This window comes from Sebastes umbrosus, chromosome 12, assembly GCF_015220745.1.
Source record: "Sebastes umbrosus isolate fSebUmb1 chromosome 12, fSebUmb1.pri, whole genome shotgun sequence".
In the NCBI taxonomy this organism is placed as follows: domain Eukaryota; kingdom Metazoa; phylum Chordata; class Actinopteri; order Perciformes; family Sebastidae; genus Sebastes; species Sebastes umbrosus.
Window position 1 is genome coordinate 8,150,406 of NC_051280.1, and position 16,317 is coordinate 8,166,722.

Consider the following 16,317-nt stretch of genomic DNA (forward strand, 5'->3'; position numbering starts at 1 on the left):
GTAAAAAGTTAGTCCCTTCAAGGTTTCAAGGTTAGCAAGTATGGGCATTGACCTTGAATAGCTAGGTTAGGATGGGTCATCAGGCAGCGAGTCTCGCGAGAGTTTTTTTTCAGATCTCAGATCAGATTTCGCAGTTTGTGGGCTCCCTTCAAGACACAACCCAAAGTGAAGTGCATGGTTAAGTCCCATGGGTTAAGAGCCTTGAGTGTGGGGAAAACAACAATGCGCATGCTCAAAGCTGATTGGCCCGTTTCCCCGCTGCAGTCTGATTGGCTGTTTGCTAACTGCTGTCGTCATTGGCTGGTACTGGTAGTTGTGTCGATGTCAGCCGTTAGTAGCTAGCTAACTGTCGGTGTACTAGCTAACTGCGGTTACCATGAATGATGTGAATTATCGTCTACAGAACAAGTTTCAAAGTCTGCCTTTTGAAGAAAAACGTGAGGTTAAACACCTCGGTGCCCACCAGCCGCGGGGTATTGTTACGAACCAAACCTCTGGTGAAAATGATCACATTTAACGGAGTGGTCTCCAGGACAACATGCTAACTGCTAGCTGGTCAGAAGAGACGTGTTTTTGCCTTTAGTGTGTGTTTATTATTCGGAGGGGACGGTAACGTTACCTGGTGAAGAACAGGCTGTCAGGATCTCAAGCATCTTTCTGAGAGGATTACCAATCATGGAAGCAGCAGGACAACAGCAGTAAAATCTGACAAACATAGCTACCCAAACTGACAGCACTAACAAACAGACAACAGAGAACAGGTAACTATGGGCTCAGTCTGGTTATTATCACCTGTGTTACACTGGAAATGTGATCTTCTTATTATGCCTAGTTGTGTAATTTTCTGGTTTTGCATCTGTCCAAAGTTGTTGATGACCCATCATTTTCCCATATAAAACCCCTGTGTGTGTGTGTGTGTGTGTGTGTGTGAGATGAATGCAGTGGAAAGCTTGGATATTCATCTGAATTTAAAATGTCCAGATACTTTTTACATGATACTTTAGTATCTTTCCATGTAGAGATTCTTTCTACAAAATCCAATTAAAGGAGCCTCTGGCTGGTTTGAGTAGATACCACTAGATGGCAGCCTTACCATTCAAAATGCATTTATTTTGATGCAAACTGTGATATTTCCTCACCAATGATCCTGGTGAGAAACTGCTCAGATGATGGGTTGCTTGTGATGTGATTGCAAGCAAAAATGTAATTGCAGGTTTAATCCTCTGACATCAATGTCTCTTTTTTAAAACCAATACAGTGAGATGTAAATAGTAAAGCTCTATGGTAAGTGTAACTTTGAGTTACTTGTAAAACATATACAGTATACCTTTACTTAGGTCACTTGAAATACTTTTACATTTTCTCATGTATTTTACATCCTGCATCACATCCATGTTGAGGCTGTAGTAATAACGCTGGCACCCCAGAAATGCCACAGCTGATACTGTATGAGAAATTACGTTTCATAGCAGTGGCAGACTGTAATAATGGAGAGTAAAGATTGATGCACGCCTGAGAAATTAGAGGCTGGCAGCTCTCTCCTACATGTTTTCTTCCATGTATTAAAGATAAGAACTTCCCCTGTAATGTAAAGCCTGATAAGAAAATGACACCTTACCTGGAACAATTTCCAACAATGGCTTTCAGATAATAAATAATGAATAATAAATTGCCACGCTAATGATCAAGTGATAACAGTAACTACGTGGAACATTATTATCTCCATGCACTAATTGCTTCTTCATGATAGTGAAAGACAAGGTTTGTTTTAATATTCTGATGTACTCCTGGATCCCTGCTCAGGGGTGGTTTTATAAACCTTTGAATGGGGGTGGGAGGTAGTAAGGATGAGTCTTTTTGTAGTTGTTTTGCATTTCTTATCTTCATAGTTGTTTGACTGACTTCCCAACAAGAAATGTTAACAATCAGCTCATACAGAGGCTCTAGTCCAGCGGCCGGACTTTTGTGGTTGTTTTTAGGGATGCACTGATAAAGGATATCAAGCTGGATCGGGGATCGTTGACAATGGTGCCGATCTATTCAATTCAATTCAATTAAATTTTTATATACTATCTATTATATACGGGAATTTTAATTCCTGTTTAAGTTTCGACCACGTTTTTGCTGCATTAAAAAACTTTACACTTGAATTGAAATTCCTGTTAATTTTGAAGATTTTTGCAAAGTTGCTGGTGTGCGATTTATTATTTGAATAATAAATAACAATTCAGTGAATTTATATCTATGTATTTATTTGTTACATTTTGTTTTAGTTAAAGTGGCAGTAGGCAGTATATTTTTGGCATCGTTGGGCAAAAATTCCATAATAACCTTTCAGCATATTGTAATTCAAGTGCTCTGAGAGAAAACTAGACTAAACTATGTGACCAGAACTTGGCGTTCCTTCATCAGATTTTACAATGGCGGCGGCGTCACAAACTTTCTAATTTTACAGCTAAACTGTGCACTACAAGATGATTCTGAAAACATTTGAGGTGAGAAATAGGCATTAACGTTACATAATATTGATTCATATTTGATCAGCGCTGCCTAGTTTGACCGTTTGGTTGGAGTTCACGAGTGATTGACAGACGGCTCTCATAGACTTCAGATCAGCTCTTAATGCTTGTTTTCCTCCGGTATATGAAATCTTGCAGATACCGTTAAGAGCACCAGAGGACACAGAGGCACATGATTTTTTTCAGGTTACCTGTTTCATGTACTACTGTCACGATATAGCGTTTTATAAAAATAACTTTTTTTAATCATATTTGCTCCAATCTCGTTGACTTCAGCTTTAAGAAAGCGATGTTTAAGTCAAGCCTGACATTGCCTTAAGCTGGGGACACACCAACCCGACATCAAAGAACTAGCGGCGACGAAGGCCGCCTGTTACGCAACCCCATGTCGCCTTGGTTTTGGCCGACTAGTTGCACCCGAACACACTGCAAGGACTACAGCCGACGGCCAGTTAGCACGTACGTTCTGCGCCTGCGTGAGAGGAAATAACTCTCCACACCAGCAGGCGGCGGTAGTCCGTATTAGTCATTCAAGAAGGAAAACGGGAAGACCAACGACTGTGGATAATATACAAGCCGTTGTTATGATACCTACATGAAACAAAGCGCTGTTTGCCTACCATTTTCACACCACCACTGCTTCATTCCAGATTGCCATGTCGCTGTGAAAATATCCGTGTATTGGAATGCTCATCATTCAGCATGTTTTTGTGGTCGTTTTGCGTCTCTGTGGTTGTTTTGCATCTCTTTGTGGTTGTTTTTCATCTCGTTGTAGACATTTTGTGTCCCCGTGGTTGTTTTGCATCTTTGTAGTTATGTTTTGTTACATTGTGGTTGTTTTATATCTTTTTGTGGTCGTTTTGCATCTCTGTGGTTGTTTTGCATTTCTGTGGTTGTTTTGTGTATCTTTGCGGTGGCTTTGCATCTCGTTGTAGACATTTTGTGTCCCTGTGGTTGTTTTGCATCTTTGTAGTTATGTTGCGTTACATTGTTGTTGTGTTATATCTTTTTATGGTCGTTTTGCATCTCTTTGTGGTCGTTTTGCGTCTCTGTGGTCGTTTTGCATCTCTGTGGTTGTTTTGCATCTCTGTTGTTGTTTTGCATCTCTTTGTAGTGGTTTTGCATCTCGTTGTAGACATTTTGTGTCTCTGTGATTGTTTTGCATCTTTGTAGTTATGTTGCGTCATGTTGTGGTTGTTTCTATGTCTTTCTGTGGTTGTTTTGCACCTCTTTGTGGTCATTTCACATCTCTTTTGTAGTCATTGTGTATGCACTTTTGCCTTTATTTGACAGTGTAGAGACAGAGACTGTAAATGGGGAGAGACAGAGGGGTATGACATGCAACAAAGGTCCCGAGGCTGGAATCGTACCTGGGACATTGCGGCAATGTGGCACGCGCTGTAACCACACGGCTACAAAGATGCTCCCCTTTGTGGTTGTTTTGTGTCTCTCTGTAGTTGTTTGATTGACTTTCCCACAAGAAATATTAAGTCACTTCATACAGAGTCCCTGGACCTGTATCTTTGTGGTCATTTTGTGTCTCTTTATGGTCGTTTTGTGTCTCTTTATGGTCGTTTTGCATCGCTCTGTCGTAATTTTGCATCTCTTTGGGGTGTTTTTGTCTCTCTGTAGTCATTTGATTTACTTTCGAACAAAAAATGTTAATTTCATACAGAGGCTCTGGTCCAGGGGCCCCTGGTCCTGCTGTACCCGGTAAGCCTGTTCAGTAATCCATCCATGATATTAACAAGCCAGCTACCTACCATCTTCTGACTCTGGTTGGGGGGGCGGCAACAGGGGCCAGTCAGATACCAGGGAGGGGGCCCATGCCACCCCTCTGGCCCCGCTTCTGTTCCTGCTACATGCATGTTTCCTCATGTGATATTCTCAGTGCAGCTTGGAACTGCAAAAAATATAAAAATATATACTGGCAGCCCTGTGAGTTTTGTATTTATTTGTGTATTTATTTAGGCAATGGGGGAGCAATAATCTGTGGCCCCCCGGTGACTGGGCAGAGACAAACATGCTGGTTGTTAGGCTACTGAGAAACCCCACCGGCTCTCATTAGTGAGGAAGAGAGAGATGAAGAGAAAGACAGAAGGTGGGAGAGAGGAAAAAAGAAAAGTGTGAATGAGAGAGAGAGAGAGAGGCAGAGAGTGAGGGGAACTACAGAGAGAGAAACAGAAGCAGAAAGATAGATGGATGGATCACAGCATTCACCTCTCAGTCTTGTTTGTCTGCAAGGAAAGCCACAACCCTTTTTTCCCTCCCTCTCCTCTTCTCAGTCTTGTCACCCTCTTGTTATCTCTCAGCACAAAATGCTGAGGATTAGTCCAGGCCACAGGGGCTGCAGCCAAATGCTGCTGAACCACAGGCACAGCAGACAATCATTTAATAAATGTTTAATTAAACCGCTGCAGTGTTGTGAGTGAATGTAGAGATGACTCACAAGTTTGGTGGAAAATGGAAATGCTTTTAAAACGTCTCCACAAGAGATTTGTGTTAAACCTTTCACCCAGTCTGTGGTTATTATCAGGGACTGGCATGTACCAATTTGCCCTCACCAGCTCTGGCAAGGTGTGAATTTATAGCTCACTACTCTGGCATGGACTGAAGACTTTAGTTTGGAGAAAATTTCCCCGGAATTCATAATTTACCTCATGTCACTGTGGAGTTTTTCCACCCATCAAGTTACTACAGTTTCTGTTGACAGAGCAACAACTGCTCTGCTGGTGTGGCTGCTTTGGTCAAAGCTCTGCCGTCCTCTGACACACCTGTCACACGTTCAGGTGTAAATATAGACAGTGCTTTGGTAAAAAGTGGAAGAATGTAAGGTGATGTCTAAAATCTCAAAACCAAAACAACTCTACAAAACCAACTCTCAGCAGCAGTCTAGCTGACGAAAAACAATACCCCTATACTGCGCTCAAAACAAATTGATCACTGAGCTCTGCTGAGGCCTCATGGGCCTTCTGTCTGTTAGAGAAAACACTGTCAAATATACCAGTTCATGTCAAAGATGAAGATTATATTGCAGTTTACTTCACAGCTTACTTTCAAGGAATAATTCAACATTTTGGGAAATACATTTACTCGCCTTCTTGCAGAGAGTCAAATGAGAAGAACGACAAAGAGTATCGAAGCAAAGACGCGAAACTCTGGTGCTTTTTTGACAACAGCCGCTAGATGGCGCTGTGGTAGCGCTGCCGCCATTTTGGACTGAAAATGACAATGAGTCCATAGCCATGAATGTATAAAGAGACGTCTGTAAATCAGAAGATAATTTTTTTTTAAGGTAAATCAACTTCCTAGTACAAACTCTTAAATAGCCCTCATTTAAATCATTATGTCCTTAAAGTTGTAAAAATTAACTAACAGAAGAATCCAGAGTTATTTTCCTCGGCATAATGAACGTGCTTCAGACCCACAGGACTGCACACTCATATGGCATATCCGGTTCTGCCGGCTTCCTGCTAGCTGTATGTGGCTGTAATAATGGATATATTGGCTGTACTTTAACACTTTTATTATCTTATAATACACCCGTGGGCTGTATGCTGTAAGCCTGGACCGTGGTGGATGTATTAACGTCTCTGTTCCCAAACAACTATCGGCCAGTAGCTAGTAGCATGAAATAAACATAATTTAATGTAGTTGTAGGCTATTTACTAACACACACAGTACAGTATATAGTTATAATACTATGCATATTTATAATATTTGTATTGTTCAACACAGGCCATTTCGTTAGAGAAATATGATAATAGAATAGAAATCATTTTGTTTTACTTTTTTACGGCCCTTTGTAGTTTTACTGGCGTCCGGTAGTCACTTTCAGTCCAAAATGGCGGAGTCGTAGCTCTGCTGCTGGTCGCTGACGTTGCAATGGAATAAACAGTCGACTTTCACTTCAAGGAATATACAAAAGAAAGAAGGGTCATTACATCACAGAACTCACATTGGTGCCAAGCCAGTTGTATTCTACATGTATTTGATTGTAATAGAGGATTTTTGTTGTCAATAACTAACCAAACATCAAACTGATATTTAATCATATTTAGGAGGGCTAATGTTAGCCAGCAATCTCAATAATGTTTCCTATTATTATCAGGAAGTAGCGCTATTCTAAAAATTACAATAGTGTCACAATGACGTAATGGCCCTTCCTTCCTTTATATATTCCTTGGTTTTTACACTTTGGTTTTTGTACGGATCAAACAAGATATAACTTCTTAATAAGTACGTTTTTAGAGGTGCTGATGGATTGATTTTTTTTTCTACTTTCAGACAAAGTCAGGCCAGCTGTTTCCCTCTGCTTCCAGTCGTTACGCTAACCTAAGCTAAGCTAAGCTGTTCCTATTTCATTCATTCATTTGGAGTCGTGTTTGTGTCCACCATGTGAATGTAAGTCCATCATTCATTCTCTTTTAGCTCCGTTATAGAGCGGTGCAGGGATGACGTATTTTTGTAGGCCAACCAGGAAGTTAGCATCGCCCTGGTTCCCTCGACAAAAAGCCAATGGGATTTTTCCATTGGCTTTTGGATATATTGCAGAAAATAAGCTCTGTGGCAAAAAAAAAAACTGTTTATGACACTTACACGATTTGTTCAGCAAGATAACCTCCACAAATGACCACCACCTATATGATTTTTTGAAGTGAGAATGCAATCGGCAGAAGTAAAATGCTAACGTTAGCCTATAAACGAACCACGCATGAGTATACACAACCAGGCTGTAGAGTAGAAAAGTCGCTGTGATGATGTTTAGTAGTCTCATTTAGCCACTTGTTAGCAACCACCTTTTCTAAGACACATAAAGGCTTCAAAATTGTGGAGTATTTACTGACGTATTTTATATCGTAGAACAAAACATTAAAATCTCTTCAGCTTGTGTTAACCACAGACCTTATTTCAGGCATCTAACTAAAAACCCATTAAAAAAACCCATTGACTGCCAGACGAGGGAACGATGAGTGCTAAAATGCAAACTCATTTCTGGGTTTTAGGACTTATTCCTGTCACACTCTGTTGGTCTCCACCAACTCCTGAGGGAAGTACCTGTCTCTTGAGCTGCTAAATGCTCCACTGTGTTCACCAGCTAGTTGCTAACTGTGTCTGTCTGCTGTTGGGTGCTGAGCAGGTTTTGCACAGGTTTTTTTTTTTATAGCTTTTTCAGTGAAAACTGAATAAGCTGCCTGCTGAGAACAAAAAACTACGCTATGATGGGAGCGGTGAGAGTGAACCTAAACCATAAAGGTGCGATTCAGACAACTTAACAATGAGCTGAAATCTGTAAACCAGAGGGGAGCTACAGATTCACATCGCTAGGAGCGACCCCTTTCACATTGTCTTGACATTGTTATTATAAAATGATGGATTATATTATTATAGATGCTTTCAAATAAACAGCCAACAATAATTTACACCTAAAGATTAATGAAGGAATCTGAACATTTTGATCCTGAAGAATTCTCTCTTGACAACCCTATGATGATGATCAATTTTTTTTCCATCATAAATTAGAAATCAAGAGAGAAAGCATTGTTTTACCGCTGCTGGAAAACTTACCTTGTTCTGTCACTGCTGGGCTGTCAAGAGCTTGAAAAACAATATATACTCTCGTAGTACGTACAGTATTTATAAAATCCACTGTAAGTGTTCACGGCACAGAATTATATTTTATTAATTTATCAACAACCATTGTTTTTCCAGGAGAACTCAACTGAGCTCCATCAAACAAAAAAACACCTGCTGTTTGAGCCCTGAACAGCTCCTCTTACACTGTGGGGGGTTAACTGACTTGCTCAAGGGCAACACAGAATTTGAAGTTTTGTGTTTTACTGAAAATACCGTATATAATATCTGTTTTTAACGGTTATTGATACAGGTGGATTTCATGCTGAAATTTGAAGAAAGGTTTACTGTTGACCTTGACAACAGAAGCTCACAAAACAGTCGACCTCAAGGGGCTTTTAGTAGCTGTTCTGGAGCTTTGGGTCACATCACATGATCTTCAGTGGCAGATGGAGTTGTTGCTCAGTTGTCGTGGCATTGTTGTTGCACTTAAAGGACTTCTTGTCCATGTTGGCTTGAAGGTACAGTGTGTAGGATTTGGCAACATCTAGTGGTGTGGTTGCAGATTGCAGAGTGCAAAACCGTGGTGACGACATTCGCCTCGCTCAGAGGCCATCCTTACCATAATAACACTACTTAAACAGCAACGGAAGTCAGATGGCGGCTGGCGGCTAACGAAAATGCAGCGATTCTGATTATACACTAATGAAAACATATGAATATTATATTACATTTCTGCTAATATATCCCCCGAAATGTTACAGACTGTTCCTTTAATAGATGATCACATGATATCACATCTGCATTTAGGTGTACCTAAACAAATCTTTTTTTAATATTTTTGTTTGTAATCTAAGGTACTGTGACTGCTATATGAATGAGGAAATACCCAATAGGTATTATTCACAAAACATTAACACAGTGGTGGAAGTCCTGCATTAAAAAAATCGTATTCAAGTAAAAGTACAGAAGTATTAGCATCAAAATGATCTACTTACAGTATTAAAAGTAAAAGTACTCATTATGCAAAATGCCCCCACTCAGAGTGTTGTATGTATTCTGTGTTATTTATGCATTTATGTAAGCCACATTTCAATGTTGTTAAGGTAGAGCTTATTTTAAGTACCTAATATAATGCTATGTAGTTTAATTTATAAGAAAACATAATATTTTTAAAGTAATCTGTTTTACATGTAAAATCTTGAATAGGAACCATTAACTACATAAATGTAGTGAAGTAAAAAGTGCAATATTTCCCTCTAAACTGTTGTGGAGTAGAAGTAGAAAGTAACAGAAAATGGAAATACTCAAGTGAAATAAAAGTACCTCAAAATTGTACTTAAGTATAGTACTTCAGTAAATGTACATTCCACCACTGCATTAATACAATAGTTAGTTAATTAGTTAGATATGTTATTTATTGTGTCAGCCCTATGGGCCTATAAGACACCAAAAAATATATTAATGATGTCAATAATACAATTAAATAAAATACCATTGCTGTGGTGAAACATTTGTCAGACCTGAACATAACTTCTTAAATTACATCGCAAACAAAGAACTTCTGAGCTCATGAGATCATGACGGACATTTTACTAAAAAGCGTAGTCCTTAAATCATCATATAATGAGAGCTGACGCTCCTTTCTTTCCCATCAACACATCTAATCAGCAGGAGGCAGTAAAGCACAAATGCTGCACAGACAAACTGCATGGTGATGGTGACATTTATCAGAGGGTTGTTTTCTAGAGACACAATAAAATGACCTTAAAGCTACTCGAGGGCAAAATAAACGTAACATTATGAATATAAATTAAGCTTGTGTTTTAGGATGAACTATTACACACATTATCGAAATGACACGGCGTGCAAAAGGACACGTGGTGGTAATTATATTTCAGTTTAGGCTTCTTTTCAGTGGCAGGAGAGACAAATCTGTCATTTTGAGTCAAGATGATTCATCCTGGTAAGCCTTCTTGGAAGCAGAGAAAGAACATGGGACAGCAGCTTATCCGCTGTTCCTGTAGCTGGAGGCAATCTGATGTGCGAGTACATCCTCTGTACAGAGTTGTAGTCTGAAATGCTCCACTTGTGAGTGCAAGTGCTGCTCGAGTTACACTTTATTCAAGTCACAGTGACACTATACCTGTTCTAGAAAGCGACTATTAGATTACTACTAAATTTTGAATAGTTCATTAAAAGCTAATCAAGATGTTAGTTACACGAGAGCGGAAAATAAAACTGTCAAAGTCAAATCATTTGCAAATTACCTTTTTTCCATTTCATTTCTTTTTTCAAGAGTCTGCAGATAGTTCACATGTCTGTAATAGCAGAAGGACAAAGATGACTGAATGGGGTAGACGTTTTTTAGACAGCAGAGATTACAGCTGAAGAAAATGGAAAAAGTGACTCTAAAAAGAGAGCGTTGGTGAGTTTTATGGACAAAACCAAGTTACACATAGCACTGCTCTGCTGGTAAATTTCCATGTGAGTTGTAGTTTTTTTCTGTTCTCACAAAGTAATCTTTTTTTTTTTATTTCTGTACGGGGCTGTAGTGGATGCTGATTTGTCTTAGAGTATGCTCCATAGCACTACTAGAGGTCAAATTCCACAGGATACCTGTAATCCAGTCAATCACAGGGCTGATGCATAGATAGACAGCCAGCCATTTACCGCTCACATTCACAGCTACGGGCGATTACAGCCGCCAGTTGACCTAACCTGCATGAACTGTGGGAGGAAGCTGTAGGACCCAGTGAAAACTCACGCTGACACGGGGAACACAGGACCCTCAGTCTGAGAGGCACATATAATGTATATAACAATTGGATGTAGTCACTGTGATGTCACCCATTGGTTTGTGGACCGCGGTTTTGAAGCCTTGAGTTTGGCATTTTGACCGTTTCTGTCGACATCTTGGTTTTTTTGGAAGTAAAAGTGACACGAAGTACAATCGAACGCCGAATAAGACATTTATAGGCGACCAAAATGTTACAATTAACGTTCATGAACTGAAAACACACTTTCAAAGGGTTAAAGTTGTGAGACGAAAACACAAACAACTCCCAGACCAGACAACGCCGTGGTAGCGACCTGTCAATCACAAGGTAGCCCCGCCCTAAAGCATCCCCTGCTTTATGGTCTATTTGACTCTAAATGGGACCATAATTTACTAAATGAACATCATGCTGTATTGAAATAGACTTGAAACTAGCGATTGAGACAATAAACTCATGTTTACAATGTTTACTGAGGCAATAAATCAAGTGAGAAGTAGGATCATTTTCTCATAGACTTCTATAGTATCAGACTTGTTTTTGCAACCAGAGGAGTCGCCCCCCTGCTGGCTATTAGAAAGAATGCATGCAATGCAAGCATTTCACATTAGCTTCACTTTTCAGATCAGACCTGGAGGTTGCCTCCTTTAATACATCAATAAAATATAATTTATCAACTGATTTAAACAAAGCTTGTAATGTTTATTATATGATTATTGTGTGTATGTAAACAGCAATGAACATCATTAATCTTACCAGCCCTCATCCTCTCTGAAAGACGTTATTTGGCATTAAGGTTTACATCCACTAACGTGATTATTTCTTTGAGTAAAAGTTAGACTAAAACTCCAATCTACAGATTTCCTGTTACCTCCCTCTCTTTCCATCTCTTTGTCTTCAACTCCAGACCAGTCTCATCCACGCTGACAGACTGTGAAGAGCAACTTGTTTCCATCAGCTGGGAACCTCCACCGGTGTCTTTGTGCGTGCGTCTATCAGCACAGGAGGAGGGTTTCAGGCATCATCACTCAGGCATCCTCTTACTGGGCTCACTGGACTAAAGCCTGGGAACCAGACCAACGATGACCATTCTCATCAGGCAAATGGACCCAGGTACTCTGAAACTGAAATCAGAGCCCTGCTTCACAGCGTGGTGTCCAGTATTTATAGACAAAAGCTCAGAGAGAAAAAGTACTGAAACGTCTCCGCTGTGCACATTTTTACATTTATTTTTTTTACTGATGAGAGAGAAAAACCCGTAATGAGGTGAACCTGGTGGCACTTTGTTTTCTTCAAGTTATGACTAATAACTCTACGGTCCACCTGTCTCTGTCTTCCAGCACTTTCACACATAAACTTTAAAATAAACACATTGCATTTTTTAACAGAATTATGGTTTGAACTTTTAATCTTTAACTACTTTTGTTTTCACACTTTTTCATCTCATAAGGGTAAATTAAGTTTCTGGTCCCTGCAGGTAGTTTTTATCAGATCTAATCTAGAGTCTAATCAGTGATAGGTTTATTAACTCATGTCTATATTTGTCTGAATCTTCAAAAATATGGACAAAGCAGAATTACACTGCCAAGCAAGAAGTTACCTGTGCAAAGTTTCTGTTTTAATCGTGTGCAATAAGTACTTTTTAGCCATGCTAGTGATGTGGCTGTGGGGATGGCAGTGTTGGTCGGTCAGTCAGTCAGTCGGTCGGTCAGTCGGTCAGTCGGTCAGTCGGTCAGTCGGTCAGTCAGTCAGTCAGTCAGTCAGTCAGTCAGTCGGTTGTTCTCCCACTTTAGTCCCAACGGAAATTTTTCAACAACTGTTGGATGGATTGCCATGAATTTTGGTTCACACATTTGTGTAACCCTGAGGATATATTGTTAAAACTGTCATTGTCTTGCTGTTCCTCTTGCACCATCATCAGGTCAAAATTTGGATCATATTTTCCTTTTATTACCTGCTAAACAAATGATACTCCCATCAGTCTCAGCTGTACTTTGCATCTAGTGCTAATTAACAAATGTTAGCATGCTAACACGCTAAACTAAGATGGTGAACACAGTAAACATTATACCTGCTTAGCATCTGCACATTAGCATTTAGCTCAAAACACTGTCTGTGCAGAACCACTAGTGTGGCTGTAGACTCTTACGCTGTGTCCCAGATCCATACCACACACTAAATCCAAATAAGTGTCGTGAATGCCTTGAGTGTGCTGTTAATGGAGTTAATAAAGTTATGCACAAAGGAATTTAAGAAGCTGCTCAAAAAAGAAACATGCGAAAACAGGAAAAGATATTGTGCATAATGGTAAAACAGCTTTGTGAATGTGAACACCCCAGAAAACAAAAAACAAAAATCCTTTAAAATCTTGGAAAAACATTTTTATTTGAAAATTTGTGATGTTTAGTTGTTAGTGACGCTCACACAAAGTGGCAGATTGACATGCATCAGCGCATGTATTGTATCATTTCCTCTTAGTATAAAACGTTTGGTAATTTAGTATACTAAGAAAATTACTACATAGTATATATTGTATAGAATTAGTATCTTGTATGAATATAATATATTAGAAGTAGGGCTGTCAAAGTTAACGCAATAATAATGCGTGAACGCAAATTTGTTTTAACGTCACTAATTTCTTTAAAGCATTAACGCAACTTGCAATTTTTAGGTTTGCAGTTTTAAAGGTAGAGTGAAGATACTAGCATCATATGAAACTAGAAAAACCTGATGACTCCATTGGCACCAACCATGTCATACTAACTTGTCGAGAAGCAGTCTAAATAATGTTCCAAACCTACGCAAAATTTTGGTGAGGACCTCTGACCTCAAGATATGTGAATGAAAATGTTCTGGACAATATGTGTCATTGTAGTAAGAGGTACGGTATATTTTGAACCGATAACAAATGTGTGATTAATTTGTCACGATTAATTATGGACAATCATGCGATTTCTCGCAATTAAATATTTGAATCAATTGACAGCCCTAGCTGGAGGTAAACCTCTCAATGTGCACATGTGCTGCTAGGTGGAGGGTAAAGTTTTCTTTATCTTGAAGGCGTTGTGTTACGTTCCCCAGCTTTCCTGAGCCTGATAGCTCCTTATCACATCCAAAAAGGTGACGGGTGTATTATTCCCCAGTCTCTTAATCATCCAGAGGTAATTTCAGATGCACGGTCTGCAGATGACCTTGACTTTCTCTTTTTGAGCGCACTCCTGAGAATTTAATCCGTGATGTGGCACTCTCAGAGTTTGAGGATTACTTTTTTCATGCTCTGTTTGAAAAGCTTTAAAAGAGGAGAGGCAGAGAGGGAGAGAGGGAGATTTGGTGATAACCCAGATAGAGCTATTGATTTGGTTAGAGGACCTGCTTCACACCTGGCAAGATTCGAGAGAAAATAACTGAGAAGTTTAATCAATGTGCCGACAGCTAATCAAAAGAAGTGAGGTGTACCAGCAGCAGCCTGTGGTTACCTGCTCTGAGTGTTTGAGTGTATGTTCCTCTTTCCACCGGCAAATGTTTGTACCTCGGTGGATTCATGCTTGTTTGTGTTCCAGTAATTACAGATGGTGTATATCAAATATATTCTGTGTTAGAAAAAAAGGAAAAACTCAGATTGGTTTCTTTCATTTGCAAACAAGACTGACATCTTGGAAAATGTCTATTTACTAAAGGTGTCCTGTCATCTGGCAGGCAGGCAGACTGCAGCTGAACTCAATTACAGCCTCCGTACAGACAGGCAAAACACAAAGGCAGCGTCTGAATAACATACCTGAGAAGACGGACAGGAGGTTTGCCAGGTTTGCATCACTTTTTCTTTTCTTTTATAACAGTTTCTGTCAAAATATACAGAAAATCTGTATCATAAACCAAAATATTTCTAAAATACAGCCTAGTATCAAAGAACGTTATATTGAAATATGTTGTTTGGTTGGGTGTGGGGCCAGATCTTGTGTCCGTGTCCTTGTTCTTTAAATGAGCTTATACCATCTATTCAACCTCTTTCTGTGATAAATGCTATTTTGTCAAGACACTTTTAGCGAGGTGAAGGAACTGAAACATCGTTTCACATACCTCCTCTCTGCATTCATACAGTTGGAATTTTTGGACCACGGACTGCCAACAGATCAGGGTCTACCACTGTAACCGTTTCTCTTTTATTTCATATAGTTGACAGTGAAGAGCGTCAGGCAGCGAGACCAGAGGACGACATGAAACGGAAGTATTCAGTAAGTTGACTCCATTTGGATTTAATATTGTTTGTTTCAATTTGAATTTTAGCCACTTGTAGCAAATAACACCAACTTTAAGCTTCAGATGGCCAAAAATGTATTCATAATTTATTCAGAGCATTAATATAGCAGCAAACAACAATTTGCTATGTAAAATGCAAATGTAAATCAGCTTTTTTTGTCACACATTGTAGTGTATACAGCATAGCACACAGTGACATTTAGTCTCTGCAGTAGGAGCAGTGGGCAACGACTTTATAATGTCATATAGTAGTCATATAGTATAGCAGTTTTCGGGTTCTGTGTCTTACTCAAGGGCACCTCGGCAGTGCCCAGGAGGCACCTCTCCAGCTACTGCCCTTACTCACTTCTGATTCCCAAGCCAAGTCCCTATGGACTGAGCTACTGCCGCTGGAGTATAAAGGAGTAATGTTTACCTGAGCAGAGAATGAAGTCGCTCTCCCTCCGTGTGTGTTGTTATCCGAGGCATTTCTGTGCTTTGTTGACATGCGTGACGTGCGCATTCTTTTTTCATTCAGAGAAATTTCTTTTTTTCCCGTCATGATATCAATGTGCACGCGACAATCAGCCAGAAAGCAGACAGTCCGGGAGGCAAAGTAAAATAAAAATCAAAACTTAAAATTGGATTTATGTTGGTCGATTATTATAAACAAATTATTTAAACAGCATTTGTATAGGAGTGATTCTGTCCCAAGCTTTTTGACAATGGCAATTCAGAATTAAAAAAAAAAAAATGTTCTAGGGGGTTAATATACCTTTATAAAAAATTTTTTAAAGTTTAAATAAAAGAAATATATAAAAGAAATGAATAAACACTGGATTTGTAGAAGCAGCTTTAATATTCACTATTACCTCTGTGTTTTGAATCACTGTGCTGTAAAGGACCTACTGTGCATGACTAAGAGACCAATGTCACTAGTGATCAACAATTATATTTTTATTCAAAGAAGAGGGCACATTTAAAAAGCTTAAATTTTACTCTTAGATTGGCAATTTCTTCATTTTTTTTAAAAACAACAACAAAAGAACAAAAATGAGCCAAGCCCTCCCAACCACCTCAACATGTAGTTGATAAAGTATTCTCATACATCTGATACAGTAGTATACAAAATTAGGAGTGTGTAAAATATTAGCATTCACAGCAACATTATTATGCATTTGAAATGCCTGCCCTTTATCCAAACAGTTTCC

The 16,317-nt window shown here is 39.2% G+C and overlaps 1 long non-coding RNA gene across 3 annotated transcripts; it reads left to right on the forward strand.

Moving 5' to 3' along the window:
- The first annotated feature begins 264 nt into the window (after positions 1 to 264).
- On the forward strand, positions 265 to 15,097 carry LOC119498198. 3 transcript variants are annotated; one of them, XR_005209078.1, is made up of 4 exons: positions 268 to 555; positions 11,778 to 11,983; positions 14,548 to 14,673; positions 15,044 to 15,097. It is a non-coding gene; the product is annotated as an uncharacterized LOC119498198 (long non-coding RNA). The 3 variants fall into 3 exon arrangements; XR_005209077.1 differs by having other exon boundaries at positions 269 to 555; positions 14,567 to 14,673; XR_005209079.1 differs by lacking the exons at positions 14,548 to 14,673; positions 15,044 to 15,097 and adding an exon at positions 10,393 to 10,521 and having other exon boundaries at positions 265 to 555; positions 11,778 to 12,557.
- Positions 15,098 to 16,317: the final 1,220 nt, after the last annotated feature.